We start from the raw sequence: 13407 nt of genomic DNA, 5'->3' as shown, positions 1-13407 counted from the left end.
CCCCACATTGCTTTAAAACTCCAATTTCATCTCACTTAAAGTCTATTTTTGTTGTCTTGGGGAAAATTCTATATGCTGTCAACACATCTCTATATTCCACAGTAATATTGATTTTTAATATATTGAAATACTCACTAGGCCATCCTCCCTTAGTTATCCATCTACTCAGCCTCTCAAATCAATGTAATCCTTTGGGGCCTAAGTTATCTAGGTCAATTTAGGAAGAAGTCAAGTCATCACAGTTTCTAACATGTCTGTGAAAGAAGTTTGTCTTTTTAAAACCATAGAGGGAGGAGGGGGATATAGCTCAGTGGTAGAGTGCTGCCCAGAATTATATGTGTGCATGTGGTATTATATTTTTGCACGAATGTGGACATGTGTGTGCAGTTGCTCGAGCTTGTGTATGCGGAGGCTGATGTTGGGTTTCTTTAGTCACCCCCCCACACCCCTCATTTATGTGGGTTCTGAAGATCTTAGTTCTGATCGTCAAATGTTCACAGCGATGCCTTTGCCTTCTGAAGCATCTTTTCCGCCAAGCCCTGAGTTCCACAGCCCCAACACTGCCAAAACAATTAGTAAAATAAAAAAGAAGAAGAAGAAAGAAAGCCATTAGAGGGACTTTTCTCCTGGAGACTCGGTGTCTTTATAGGTCCCAGACAATATGATAGCTGTTTGTTGCTATCATAAACATTTTTGTGATGATTATCAACATTTAAACAGTCAACTTTGGTGAACTTGAGTTCCCTTTCATTATTTTTAGTTGACTGGTGAGTTTTTCAAGAATTCATGTGAATGCATGAGCTAATGGTCTTACCTCTTCTTAAAGCCCATCCATCTCTTTCTCTTTCCTAATTGTCCTTCCAGGGTTCTGTTTGTAACAGTAAAAAAAAAAAAAAAAAAAAAAAAAAATAGAAGCCTGCATTAATGGCCGTGCTCCCAGGACTTCACCATTAAGCTCCTGCTGGTTTGGGGCTGATATATATTATTTATCACCTTAAAGTGGTATCCATTTATTTCTACTCAGAAAGGGTCATTATCAGAAATGATCTTAAACTTTATCAAACACCTTCTGTGTGCCCATAAAAATGAGCTTGCACCCCCTTTTCCTTTGACCTTATATAGCCGCCAGAGGTACAAACAGCAGGTGTGGTTAGCAGGAAAGGTCTCCCATAGGTTCCTGTGTATGTTCAAATGCCTGTTCCCCTATGGTGACACTGTTTTGGGATGATACAGAACCTTGTGGACAGGGGGCCTGCCTGGGGCTGTAGGGCTCTGGAGCCCCACCTTGTCAGTTTCAGATTAGCCCCACTTCTAATCCAGATTTCTGCTTCTTTATTTGTCAGAATGAGAAGAAGCCAAGCCACAAACTCCAGATGTAACAGGTGAAGCCACAGCCCAAGCACCATGCCTCCCCTGCCATGACAAACTATGTCCCACAAACCTAAACAAACCCCTCCTCCTTTCAGTCTCTTCTGTCGGGTGTTGAGTTCCAGCAATAAAATAAGTAGCTAACACAGAAACATTTTAAGTTGCTTTTACTAATTTGGGTTTGGGACGTCACTGGAAGAATGTACAGAAGTTAGAAAAGCTTGAGAATCAGACTTGCAAATCCAAAGAAGAAAACACAGACAGAACCCAGCTACAGAAAATGCCGTTTAAGATGCCATTGATGGGCTATAAAGAAAATTGATGCCACCAAGATGCACTGTCATAGAGTGTAGTCACACTGTGGATTCTGCGGCTCCTATGAATATCCTTGAACAATCTGTCGTTGTCTCTGAACTCTTGCAGCCCCTTCAGGATAGCCCAAAGAGGAAGCACTACTTTGGACAGGAGATCTTAGGTCTGGCCCCTAGCAGCTGGGACTTAGAGAAGGAAGCATCACAATAGAGAAATGAGTGCCTCCCACCTCCGGTTTAACTCTCCTAAAGGCAGATTACTCATTGCTAGAAAACCAAAGTTGGCAAATTTTGTGTAGGGTGCCTTACTGAAAACATTAAATATATTTACCTTTTTAATCATAATTTTATGTCCACATAAAAAAGCCAGCTTAGGCTCAGAATATATCTTCAGATCAGTTGGTATACACCACACACACACACACACACACACACACACATACACATGCACACAATGGGGAGGGCACCGTATCTCATGTTTGTGTGGGTCTATGGTGCAGTGTAAGCCATTAATACTACCGAATCTAAATTTCTGCCTTTTCCTTTTAGGTTAACTTTAGTCCTTCCATTGTTTTTCTAGAAAATGTCCCAGATTTTCCAATTCATTAGTGAAACTGTGCAACGAATTATTATTACTATTGTTGTTGTTGTTGTTGTTGTTCGGCCATCTCTTCTGGCTCAAGGCCAAAACCCTTTCCTCAGTTGGAACTCTCACTGGTATCCTCAGTCCATGTGCTTCTCCTTCCGGGTCATGTCCTGTACCTCACATTGCAGCTGATGTGATGGCTGCTCCCATTGTCCTCTGAGAGCCTTCTCACTTTTCCTCAAACCCATCCTCCAGCTCCTGCATACTTTGCTTCCTTTTGATAGCCAAACATGTCTCTCTCTTCTGAGTGCTGCCTGTAGGCTACTGAGCCAAAGAAAAGCTTGTCTCCTGGGGGTTCCGAGCCACTGGATGTTGGATGCAAGAGTGTGGAAGCCATCTTCATGTTCTCCAGTTGAGACAAGTTCAGATGGGAGGCTCATATTCCAGGGCTCCCTGCATGGATAGAATGCAGGAACTCTTTCCAGGACCTTGCTGTAATCCCCTGTCTGAGGATTTTTATCGCTGTAAAGAGACACCATGACCACTGCAACTCTTATAAAGGAAAACACTGTATTGGAACTGGCTTATAGTCTCAGAGTTTCAGTCCATTATTATCATGGGCATTATAGCATCCAGGAAGACATGGTGCTGGAGAAGGAGCTGAGAGTTCTACATCTTAATCTGAAGGTACCAGAAGAAGACTATATTCCATACTCAGTGGAGCTTGAGCATAGGAGACCTTGAAGCTCACCCAAATAGTGGCACACTTCCTCCAACAAGGCCACACCTACTCCAACAAAACTAGATTTCCTAATAGTGCAACTCTCCATGAGCCAAGCATTCAAACACATGAGTCTATGGGAAGCGTGTTTATTCAAAGCAACACAGATATATCTCTGTAGCTCTTGCTAGTTTTCATTTTATTTTGCCTCCATGAATCTCTGTGAACCATGTTTATCAGTACCCTTGGAAGCCAGTAGAGAGCAATGGATCCCCTGGCACTGAAGTTGTAAGCCACTGGAGTTGGATGCTGGGTATGAGAGTCTTCTAGAAGGGCAGCCAGTGTTCCTAAGCACTAAGCCATCTCTCCAGCCCACAGTGGGTGTTCTTAACTACTGAGCCACCTCCCCAATGCCTTGTTGTTGTTTTGCTCTGCTCTGGATTGAACCCAGGGCCTTATGCATCCTAGGCAGGTGTTGTAAGAGATTTTATTTGCATTCTTTTGTGTTCCTCTATCCATTTTCACATTTGCCCTCTATTTATAGTAATACCAGTTTTCCGATTGCTGTCATCTCGGGAAGCAATTTTTCTCTTAAAATATATTTGTTCCTGAAATGTGGGCTAGAGTTGATGACTCACTACCAAAGAACTAACAGTGAAAAGGGAGACAGAATAGTTGAACAGCTAGAGGCCTGGCTCACTCTGCCTGGGCTGAGAGAGCAAGGTTCACATGAATAGCCAAAGGGAACATGATATCAAGGGTCCCCTGCAGGAAATGATAGAGTTGGTGATTCGCCCCATTGATGGTCTCTTCCCCAAACCATAAGCCCAGTGTGATATGAGGAAAATCTGTATCTGGGGATGCTCTTTAAATCACCTGCTGAGGTTAGGAAAATCAAAGAAAGCCTGAAAACCATCACAGGGCTGAGAAGACCGGAAATCAGAAGAACTCAATTCACCATATTTTCCAGAATTCTATTCTGGAATTACAAAGGATTCTTAGTGAAAACTGAATTAAACATCAATAAAATCTAGAATGCAGCTATCGGTTTGCATCTGCTTTATTCCTTAAAAGCTCTTGTTCGGGAAAGGCTCCTACTGTGGCAGTGTTGAGGTGGTAGAGCCCTCAGGGGGAGGAGCCTTAAGGAGGCCATCAGAAGTTACCTGGGCGTAATGAATCAATGCCTCTCTGCAGAGGCTGGCTCGAAGCTTGTGTGACTTGGACTGGTTCTCACAAGAGCAGGTTCCACACATGGCACGCTTCCCTCCTCCCTCTCCTGCTGTGTTGTGACACAGTTTGCCACCAACCACTGTGCTGCTAGAACTTTCCCCGCCACCAGAATTGTGGGCTAACTAAACCCGTTTTCTATGTACATAGTCAATGCCCAACCTCATGCATTCTCTTACGGCAACACAAAACAAGCTATAAATGTTACACTAGTGTGAATTCCATCGTTTAACAAGTGGACCATGGCATAATGGTATTTTAGCCACATTTCTGAGGCTGCAATAAACCACTCTCACCAAACGCAATTTTACGGGTGTGTGGTGGCTATTCTTGTCAGCTTGACTACATTTGGAATGAACTAAAGCCCACATGGCTGGGCTACCAGTGAGAGATTTCAAATTAAATCATTTGAAGTTGGAAGACCTATTTCTCATCCAGATCTTTTGAGGTGGGAAGATCCACATTTCATCTAGATAACACATTCTCTGCTGGAAGCCTCTGTAAAGAAGACAGAAGAAGGAATCTCTCCCCCACCCCCACTGGCATTAGAACCTACTTCTTCAGGATTGCAGTGTATACGGAAGACCAGCTGAGACATCCAACCTTGTGGACTGAGCAGCTGCTGCATCCTTGAAACTTCTGTTTGTAGACAGCCATTGGTGAACTAGCTGGGCCACAGCCTCTAAGCCACTCAGATAAATCCCTGTCCTGTATATATATATTTAGTTGGCTTTCATATAGAGACCAGGGCTACCTAACAAGGAAATGGTGCCACCCACAGTGGGCTGAGACCTCATTCATTAATCATCCAGCAAGACAATTCCTCACAGACATGCCCACAGACCAGTCTGATCTAGGAAATTCCCCATTGAGGCTTTTCTCGAGTGATTTCTATGCACTCAAATTGACAGATAAAGTCAGTAGGACATAAAGTTATATGAGATTAATATTGGGAAAAGATGAAATGAGAAGGCTAGAACTTACTGTGTTCTTTTTTGCAAATATCAAATTACTGCAACATAAAAAGCCCATTATGATGCACTTAAGCTGGCCTGCTGTTGCCTGCCTGTAATCTCAAATACTCAGGAGGCTGAAGTAGGAGGATCACAAATTCAAGGCCAGCCACTGCTGCAGATGGAGTTGAAGTCAGTGTGGATATCTTATTGATACACTGACTCAAAAGTAAAAGTAAAAAGAGGGTCAAGGATGCAACTTAGTGGCAGAATATTTGCCTGGAAAAGAGATACATTTAGTTGCCAGGCACAGAAGCATTGCTTGTTCATCCCAGTGCTTGAGACTTAGAGGTGGGAGGATCAGAAATACCAGGGAAGCCTTAGGTATAGAGTAGATTCCAGTTCAGTCCTGGCTACATGAGGTCCTGTTTTAAACAACAACAACAAAAACAAGTAAATGAAACAAAACATTAAAAGGTAACATTTAATGTTCAAAAGAATGATAGATTACAAAATACTGTTAAGTAATGTAATAAGCCAAACACAGAAAGACTCAGGGAGCATTTATTCCCGGGTGGGAGCAGCATCACAGCTTGGCACTTGCAGAGATAACTGATATGTTTATTGGGTATGAGGATACCCAGGTCTCTGAGAACATACAGGTCAGGAGGGAGGACAGATGTGGTAAGAAGTCCTAGAGGGTGGATTCTTCCTGTTACTCCAGAGACCATCTCAGGAGTCAGGAATAACATGATACACACATGAAACTTCTAGAGCAGCTGTCCCCAACTCTCTTGTTGTGTGACCCTCGACTATGAAATTATTTTTGTTGCTATTTCATAGCTGTGCTTTCCCAACTGTTAAGGATCATAATGTAAATATCTGTGTTTTCCAATGGTTTTAGGTGACCCCTGGGAAAGGGCCATTCCATTCCTAAAGAGTTGTGACCCATAAGTTGAGGACTGCTGTTCTAGAGTCTTCCAAAGATCAGACAGAATTTCATCTGCCTGAGAGACACTTCACATGAAGAGAAAACATAAAGTCTCTGCTTTTTTCCTGCAAAATTAAATAAGAGAATTGTAAGAATCATTTAAGGGTGAGCACTCAGCAAACACTGAAGTATTAACCTCAATACCTACTCAAGACTCCAGTGTGAAGCTGTGAAAATACAAAGCGTTTTCCATTTTAATGATAAATAGCAAAACATAAGCAGATAAATAAATAAATAGGCAGTGTTCATTTTAGTTGCTGATAACTGTTTTGAGGAAAAATAAATCAAAGTCTGGAGAGATGGTTCATCAGTTAACATTGCTTGCTAGCCAATCATAAGGACTAGAGTACAGACCCCAACACCCACATAACAAACCAGATACCCTAAACACATCTATAACATCAGCTCTGAGAGGAAGGAGAGACAGAAGAATTATTAGGTTAGGGCTTGCTCACTTCCAGTCTAGCCAAGAAAACATCAGCTCCATGTTCAGGGAGAGCCTCTGCCTCAAAAGAATAGGTGGGAGAGGGTTGAGGAAAATACCTGGTGCCTTTTCTGGCTTCTGTGCCTGCATACTGGTAAATGGAACTGCACATACACTCACATAGACACATACAAGCAAGTAAATAGGCCTTGAGCAAAGTCAGTCATTTCTTTTAAAGCTACTAAAAATAAATAGTAACACTAAGCATTGAAAAGGTGAGGGGCACATGTGGACCAGACACTGCTGTGGTTATCTAAACCACCACCACACTCAAGAGGTACTACAAAAGGACTATGTTGGGAATGAGTTTGGCATCTCCCAGTGGAGCCAGCTAGTCGGTGTGGATGCTGTGAGTTGGTCAGAGCAGAAGACAGCCCGAGGCACGAACTGAGAGGCACCTGGAGTGTCAGATATAGCAGGTTTGTAATCCCTTAATCCCACCTTTAATTACAGCAATCAAGAGGCAGAGACAGGCAGATCTCTGAGTTCAAGGCCAGCCTGGCCTATAGAATGACTTCCAGGGAAGCCAGGGCTACACAGAAAAACTCTGTCTAAAACCAAAAACCAAAAACCAAAACCAAACAAAACAAAAAACCCCAACCCAACCCAACCCAAACCAAACAAACAAAACCATTCCCAAGCTAGAATTTGATTTTCAAGCTAGCAAGTGAGCATAAGGCTGAAATAAAGTCATGTGCACTCGATGAAGCAAAAGGTGTAGTTCCTGGGCTGCCCAGATGAGCCAGCGGAGAAAGCACTTGTGTGAGGACACCAACTTGAAGTTAGGTGTCACTGCACACTTTTGAAACTCAAGTTCTGGGGAGCAGGGATAGGTGAGGCCTGGGAACTTGCTGCTTGTCTATTCTCACCCAAGCATGAGCTTTAGATTCAGTGAGAGACTGTTTCAGAAATCGGAATACAGAGGGAGACACTTGATGCTTATCTCTGACCTCCCACAAATTGATACACACATGTGCACTCCATGTGTACAACTCACATGACCTCCTGATAGAACCTCTACTGAAGAACATAGTTGACAGAACCAAAAGGCTTAGTTTTAAAGTCTAACAAGAAAGCCAGGATACAGAAAATCCAACCAAGTGGCTAAAGGAAATATCAGAATGCTTAAGGGGTCGCTAGTGTAGGCTGTACGAGAACAGATGGCCCTAAGAGGGACGGTTCGAGGAGGGAAGGGCAGAAACAGTGTGTCTGGCTACAAGAAGAAGGAATTAGAATTTTTAAATACTGTTGAACAGATTGGAGAGAATTGAATGCAGTAACAGAAAACAATGCAGACAAAAGCAAGCCATCGTAAGCCTAAGGATGATGTAGGAGCTGAACAGAAGACACAATGGGATCAGTGCATGACACAGATCAGAGCGTAGAATGTTTATGGCACCACCCCAATGGCACTGTGAAAGAGACGCACTGCTCTCTACAGCAGCCTGCTGCTACCCAGTCCTCGGCGGTGCCACTTTCTCTTCATGGCTTGCCAGGAGACTATTGATTGTGCTTGAAAGAGCAATGTGCCCAGCAGAAAGTCTTTTTCCGTATTCCTCACTTACCGGAATAGCCAGACCCAAACCTAGTAAGGGACATGGAATGCAAGCACACAAAAAAATCCAGGGATTCTAGGAAATCTTTTGTTTGTTTGTTTGTTTGTTTGTTTGTTTGAGATACAGTCTGTCTATGTAGCCCTGATTGTCTTGGAACTCTGTACAAGCCAGGCTGGCCTGAGATACAGTCTGTCTATGTAGCCCTGATTGTCTTGGAACTCTGTACAAGCCAGGCTGGCCTGAGACTCACAGAGATAGACCTGCCTTTGCCTCCCAGGTTTCAGGATTGAATGCATGTGTCACTTCACTCAGTTGGGGGCTTTCTTTATCTGATCTCAGTGATGCACTATATTACCTTTTCCTCTACCCTTTTTCCCCTTCTCCTCCTCCTACTCTTTCTCCTCCTCTCCCTCCCTCTTCCTCCTTCTCCCTTTCTTCTTCCTCTTCCTTTACTTTCTGAGGCCTGGTAATATGATAGCCATCTGAGGATGATGACCATGTTCGAAGAATATTAGAGTCAACCAAAACAGGAGACAGATTCTTTGTGACACTTTTGGACAATTGCATTGACTTCTAGGCAGTAAAAAACAAAAAAAAAAAAAACAAAGTGAGACACTTTAAAATGCAACTAGAGAGTGGTTGGTCACGACCACAACATTTGTGCCACTCTTGCACTAGAGGCCATATATTTCCAGGCCAGTCATTTTCCCAGATGTGTGAAATAACTAGAAATAAATATGAAAAGACAAATATAAGATCTACACTGACAGCTAAGGACATTTCTGAGAGAAATTAAAGAAACCTAAGCAAGTAGAACAATATACCATGTTCATGGTTAGAACATTATAAAATATTATAAAACTATGATATATATTATATTATGAAACCAGCACATAAAGCTTGAGCCTTCCCTCAGCTTTCACCTACAGCAATACCTTATACAATTAAAGCAAAATATCTAAACTAGGAAATTTATGTTGGTTAATACTGTTGACCAAACTCAGGTCTTATCTGATTACAACAGTATTTTTTAAAGAATTATTTTAGCTGTAAATGTGTGTGTGTGTGTGTGTGTGTGTGTGTGTGTACACGCATATGTTAGTGCAGGTACCTTTGTAAGCCAAAGGTATTAGATACCCTGAAGAGCTGGCATTACAAACAGTTGTATGCTACCTGGTGTGGGTGCTAGAAACCAAACTTGGAGCCTCTGCATGAACAATAGGTGCCCTTTACCACCTTTTCCTCTCCAGTTTTCACCAGTGTTAGTGCACACACTTTGTAAACATGTAGAGAGTTCTGGAGTCATTCCCCAACCAAGACACAAAACAGGCTTGCTTCCACAAAGAAGTTTTCTCCTATCTCACACATTCCCTCTGGACTCCGTTTCTTGATCTTAGAGCCACTAATCTGTTCTCCATCTCTGTGGTTTTGTCAGAGGGTTGACCAGAATTGGGATCTCCAGCACACATGTAAGTGCCAAGTGGGTAGGCACGGTGGCTGCCTGAAGAACCCAGGAGGCAGAGATGGGCAGTCCCCATATCAGAGTGTCTCGCTAAACTATCTTATTTGGAGAGTTCTGGGTTCAGGTGGGACACTGCCTCAGTATATAAGATGGAGCTCAATTGAGGAAGATGCCTAGACCAACCTCTGTCTGCCATATATATATATGTGGGCACATGAACTCATATGTACCCCCCACACACATGTGAACATGGGTGTGTGTGAGTACACACACACACACACACACATACAGACACATACACACATATATACACACCAAAAATGAATGTTATGTAAATGAAGCATGTGATTAGATAACATTTGGAGTTCTACCCTACCCCCATTAAGCACATATTCTTAAAAAGTCTACCCAAGTCATTACATGCTTTATTTCCATATTCCATACTTTTTGTTGTTGACTAGTATTCCATTGTACTGAAGTTTGGTTAATTATTTATTTACCTATTGAAAGATACCAGAAGCATCAATGATTCCCTGCTATTAAAGATTTTGTTAACATCGACATTCAGAAACTTGCCTGACTATAAGTTTACATTTTCCTGCCCAGGGCTATGAATGCTGGATTTTGTGTTAAGCACATGTGTCATTTCATAAGGAAATGTCAAACTCTTTTTCCAGGGTGGTTGTATAATGTCCTATTGCAATCAGCAATGTGTAGCAGGTACAGTCTCTCTGCATCTTTACTTGGAAATAGTCTTTTAAAATATGTGCTATAAACTTCCTATACACATAGACTTAAGGACATCTCCCAGGTGTATTTTTGATTTAGCCACAACTAACCAGAGACAAATAGGGTCTTTTGTAGTTTTGTTTTGTTTTTCAAGAGAGGGTTTCTCTGTGTATCCCTGGTTGTCCTGGAACTAGCTTTGAAAACCAGGCTGGCCTTGAGCCCAGAGACCTGCCTGCCTCTGTCTCTCAGGTGCTGGGATTAGAGTTATACACTACCACACAAGGCTTAAATGTGGTTCTAATTGTATCCTGTGCAACATGGAGGGGCATCAATAGCACATGGTCTAGAACTTAGGAGAAAACACAAGAGCCCCTATTTGCTATCTGAATTTAGTTAGAGGGGAAAAGAACCTAGCAAGGATGAGCTGAAGGAAACCTGGAAATTTTCCCTTTAACAAAAGTATTTCATTTGTATCATGTTTTCATGGGAAATTTCTGGCTGAGTGGGAGAAGGGAAAGTATCTGTAGATAAAGAAGAATCGCCATGTTCTTTCCTGGGGAAGACTATTTTTCTCACTCTCTTTCTCTGCTGCCTGTAGTTTGTTCTCTGGGATCAAGGTCTTGTTTATTTTATTTCTTATGCGTTGGTGTTTTGCCTACATATATGTCTAGGTGTCAGACTCTTGTTTGTCATGGGTGTCAGGTCCCCTGAAACTGGAGTCACAGCCAGATGTGGGCTGTTGTGTGGGTGCTTGGGTGCTCTGGAAGAATAGCCAGTACTCTTAACCACTGAGCCATCTCTCCAGTCCTTAGCTTTCCTCCTTCCATGTCCATTGATGGGGTAGTTGTTCAGTCATGTTTAGGCAGCCAGTCTGGTAGGACTTTCAGGTAGCATCTCTGATATCTCCACCTGCCTGTCTCCCAAGTGCTGGCATTAAAAGTATGCACCACCACATCCAGCTCAAAAAGTGTTGCAAAGAAATAAATATTGGAAATTTTACATGATTTTTAAAAAGAATAATACATTTATAACCCCAGCCCTGAGGAGTGGGAAGAGAGAGATGGATCCTTGAGGTCTGGTTCAGTATGAGGCCCTCCCTCAACATTAAGGCAAGGGTGACCTTGGAAAACATCTGAAATCCACCTCTTGTCTCCACATGCATGTGCACCCATATTCACACACATGTACTCATGCATACAGACATAACCCGCACACACACAAATAAAGTAGACCTTCACAAATTTCCATAGAAAGACCACATCATTTGTAAATGAATAAAAAAGTAAAATCTCAGAAAAATATGAGCTTGCTTAGGTAATAAAAATGTCATTTATATAACAATTTTTAACTCTGAAATAATGGTTAAAATTTTTAGTAATAAGGTAATTTGTATTGGGCATACACTTATTAAGCAATACTTTGATTTTTGTCTGAATTGGTTAGCATTTTATGATTAATATTATTAAAGAATTCAAGTACAAGGGATGACTTGAGGTCAATGACACTTGCTGTTCTTACAGAGGACCTGGGTTTGATTCCCAGCACCCACATGACAGCACAACCATCTTTAACTCCAGTTCTGGGGGCTCTGATGCCCTCTTCTGGCCTCAATAAATACTGCATGCATGAGGCACATAGATACACATATAAGTAGGACACCCACATACATAAAATATAAATAAATAAATGTCTGTAGGGAAGTAGACTTGGGAGATACATTTTAGAAATTCAAGTGTGTTTCAATTTTTTAAAAAAAGATGGAAGTCAGCAGTGTGGTTTAGTGGTTAAAAATGTCTCTGCACAGGCCTGGTAGCCTGAGATTCTTGGTCTCTAGAACCCACATAAAGGTAGAAAGAAAGAACTGGTTCCACAAAGTTGACACCTACACATATCCTGTTGTGTGTGCCCCTCCACACCAATTAAAATGAAAAAAAAATTGAAGCCTAAAATCGAGATGGTTGAAAAAAACATTAATACTGATTAGAACAGCAAAACTCTCTTTTGATAATCTGGATTACTAGCTCTCTAAGAGATCCCTCCAGAACATGAGGAAGCTCAGTCACTTGTGAAGTGAAATCCTTCCTCTTCATCAGGAGTCAAATAACAAGCCAGGGGTTGCATGTATAATGTCATTTATGTTATGCATGCACATACTATGTATAAAGATATGACATATATATGGCCAACTAGTCAACACCCCCCACAATGCCAACCACCCAAATCACTTGCAATTGAATGCGTGTTAGCTGACATTGTTTTCCCCCAGAGCCAGAACTTTCAAGGTTGCATTCTCACTCTAATCCTTTGTTAAGAAGGCCTGAGCCTAGTAGCCTCTGTTGGTGCTTTTTAGAGCAATTAGCTACTTTTCGTTCCATTAAAACAAATGTCCCAGTCCCCGCCTCCTGTATGCCTGCATCTCCCCACATCCTCCATCCTTCCACCTCTGTTCCAACCACAACCTTTTCCTTAGCCACCATCTTCAGCTGACCCAACTTGCTCTCTGCTTCATCCTCCTTCCAACAGCACCCCACCCCTTTCTGTTCATCATACAGTTTCTTTCCAAACTGTAACTCCCGTCTAATGCAGTGTAGTGTGGCCTCAAATTTACTTCATGGCTGGACCAAGTCTTTAACACTCAGATCGTTGTTGGCACTGACCCAAACCACAGGGGTAGTTCTATAATCACAAGAAAATAAGAGCAGAAATTCAAAGAAAGAAAACAGGGAATGCCACAAATGAAGAATAAAGAAGCTCTTCCCAAACAGTCTAGATCAGAAGAGAACCCACATGGGGAAATTCTTTGAGATGGGTGAAAAGGTAATCATATGTAATGAGATGTGCTCAGTTATTAGAGGAAGACTTCCCTCTGTGAGCACCTATATTAAAGTAAAGCAAGACTTCAAAGGAATAATGTAATTGTCTACCCTAAGCCACAAAAAGAAAGGAAGGCCCAACAAGACGTGTAGGCCATTGTAAGGACTGCCGTGTTTGTAAGCCTTGACTATCTTCTCTCTCCTCA

Source organism: Micromys minutus, assembly GCF_963924665.1.
Source record: "Micromys minutus genome assembly, chromosome: 2".
NCBI classification, from domain to species: Eukaryota; Metazoa; Chordata; class Mammalia; order Rodentia; family Muridae; genus Micromys; species Micromys minutus.
This window is presented reverse-complemented; position numbering follows the sequence as displayed.